We start from the raw sequence: 3113 nt of genomic DNA, 5'->3' as shown, positions 1-3113 counted from the left end.
AGCAGATTAGATATAGTTTGTTCACTTTGAGGATGACATTGGTCCTTTGGAATTCAGAATCAAAATATATTAAAGCAAACCATGTATATAAAAATAGGAGTGAAATAGATTTAAAAAATGGGGTTTCTATTTGGACACCTAGCACATGACAGCTTTTGACGGACATGGATTTCTTCTCTTAATAATTATTTATATTTAACTTAATGAGTTGTGAAGTTAATCAATGTCTTAACACTCCTGACTAAATAGTAGAAGGTACTGAACTTTGATCATCCTCTATCAGATTATTTACTATTGCTGGCCAATATTAGTTTTTTTTTTTAATATGTATTTTTTTATTTTTTAATAACATAAAATGTATTATTAGCCCCAGGGGTACAGGTTAGTTTTATTTTTTAAATTCTTAAATTAGACATCATTATAGTTATAGGTGATATGTTTAAATTTATCGATTTGTATATTTATCAATATCTTTGCTCATTTTTTCTTTTTATCTCTTAAAACTTTGAGTTCATTTTCTTTCTTCCTGAAGTACATTCTTATAAAATTCTTTCATTAAGTTTCCTTATGGCAAACTCTTGGATTTTTAAATCGGAAAATGTCTTTACCCCAGTTAATAAAAGATAGTTTATTTGAGGATGCAGGTCTCAATAGAGAGTTACTTTCTCAAACTCTCAAGTAAGAGTTACTTACTCTCAATAGAGCGTTACTTCAAAGATATTATTCACTTCATCTTTTGGTTTCCATTCCTGCTCTGGAAAAGTGTGCTGTTTTTCTTATATAAACATAATACCACCATGTATTTTGACATAATTATATATTTTGCTAGATTCATGGATCACAGTTGTTTCTTATACTCTAGACCCCTACAATGAATTTATTATTTAGTTTTAATTTTCTTTCAATTGAGGTATTCTCTCTTGATTTCCTCAAAAAATTTATATGTGGTATAAATTCTGAGTTCTTTTATGTTTGAAAATGCCCTTCTTCTACCTCTTATGATTTAGCCCTGCATATTGCAGGGCTCTCTCTTCCCTCCTTTAAAAGTATTCATGTTAAGACATAACACACCAGAGACATGACCCCAAGTAATTCAAAGGTTTATTACTCACTCAGTCATAGGCAAGTTGAGGGAGGCCCCAGATGGAGGGGTCCCACCAATGAGAAGGTTCTCCAACTTCCATATAAATGATGTTCTGGCCAGGAGTAGAATTCTTGGATTATATTCACTTCTTTCAAATGTCTTTAAACAGTATTCCTTTTCTTTTTTTTTTCTCCTGGACTCTAGTACTATCAGGGAGGAATGTGATAGTTATTCTGACTCTTTTCTTTTTAAGTAATATGATCTCTCTTTGGAAGTGTATGTTAATTTTTCTTAATCTTTGGAGGTCAGAAGTGACATGAGAATATGCCTTAAATGTATATATTTTTCTGTTAATCCTGCATGGCACTTGGTTGCCCCTGCTGTTTGAAACGTCAGGTTTTTTTTTCAGCTCAGGAAAACTTTTTTCATTTTTCCTTTTATTTGATTGTGGCTTGTCTTCTATTTCTTTTCTTCCTTCTGGAATGCCTTTATTTTCATTTGACTTCTTGAAACTGTCTTCCATGTTTTATTTCATGAATGATTTCCATTTATTTGTATTTTTCTCTCTGTCATATTTTTTTGTCATGCCTCAAACTACTTTTTTTTTGCAACTACATGATTTCATGCAATTCTTCTAAACAATGACATAAAATAGATTTCCTGTGTATACATAACTTACATACTCTCCATAAAGTAAATGCTCAAAGGTGCTAGAACAGATCGTCTGCTGCTACAGTATTCTCGTATCTAACAGAGTTCATGTATAATATGTAAATACTCAAGTCCAATATTAAAAACTCAGGCACTTGACTAACTTTAATAAAGTTTCTCAAACTATATCAATATATCTAAAGTGCATATACATTTTTTAAGAAAGATTATTATCAATAACTTCTATAAAAATAAGTTTGATAGTTTGGCCCATCTAACTTTACTACTATGAGTATGAACTTTTAACTTTTAATGTGGTCAGGCTTATTCTACCTTTTCTCAGCATTGACACCAACAGAATCAAAAGCAGCTAGTGAGGTGCTAACATGTGAGGATTAATCCAGTGATTCCAGTCACAATGCATTCCAGGAGAGGGTACCCATTGTACTCGAATTAGGCGATATGGTTTATTCTTTCTTCCCTGATTTGGATAACAAAATGGAATAGAAGAAGGAGGATAGTGATTCTGATGACCATTCCCTTGGTACATTCCTGGCTTTTTTCTGGGCAAAGGGTGCCACATTGGAAGAGGAGGGAACATCAATTCTGAAATCTGGTACACAGGGCTTGGGGTCGCAGTCACGGAAGTGGGTTTTACTTCTACTTCCTTGTTTCTTCATCTGAAGAAGAGGATCCTGAATGATATTCAGAAGTAACCTTATCAAGGGCCCTGGTAACTTTCCTAGAGATTTCATGCTTGTTCTCATCCTCATTTTCAAAGCTGGCAACAATGAATGCATTGTTTTTCTCTCCACACCAACAGCACACCTCGCATGGATCCACCCAAAGAGTGAGTTCCTTCTGTAAGCCTAGCCTAGATCACTGTACAGGATGCAGCTCTTCTCACAGGCTTTCAGGACATCAGGATCAACTCTCTGAAACTTATTGACACAAATGCATCTGTAAGGCTGTCCTTTTGATGTTTTTTCTGGATACCAGTGATTTTTATATTTTTCTTGATGTATAAGTGTCAATTTCTCAGCAAACCTCTCAACTGCCTCTTTTTTCCAACTTGCCTTGTTTTTGAACTAGCCTTGTGAAAAAGAAGACAACAGCAGCAATTTCTTTCTTCATCTTTCCTGCAACCGCCGCCCTGGGGCCACAGATTTGGCATCCCAACCCTTTCCAGGCCGGGAACCAACCTCGCCGCCACAGCGGGCCGCGCTATTTGGCAGCAAGCCTCTGTCATATTTTTAATCTTATAGAGTTTCTAGTTTACTAATCCTGATGACTACTTTGTATTTCAGCAGTAGTATTTTTTGGATTCTTTTTGTAGGTTTTAAATTCTGAAGTAATGTATATTTTTTAAGTTGCCAGA

The 3113-nt window shown here is 34.5% G+C and overlaps 1 pseudogene; it reads right to left on the bottom strand.

Moving 5' to 3' along the window:
* Nucleotides 1-2068: 2068 nt before the first annotated feature.
* Nucleotides 2069-2869, bottom strand: LOC116861364 (annotated as a pseudogene).
* Nucleotides 2870-3113: the final 244 nt, after the last annotated feature.

The sequence above is a fragment of the Lontra canadensis genome, unplaced genomic scaffold, assembly GCF_010015895.1.
Source record: "Lontra canadensis isolate GAN:19392208 unplaced genomic scaffold, GSC_riverotter_1.0 scaffold195, whole genome shotgun sequence".
Lineage (NCBI taxonomy): Eukaryota > Metazoa > Chordata > Mammalia > Carnivora > Mustelidae > Lontra > Lontra canadensis.
The sequence above is the reverse complement of the archived record's forward strand: the minus strand, read 5'-3'. Positions and strand labels throughout refer to the sequence as shown.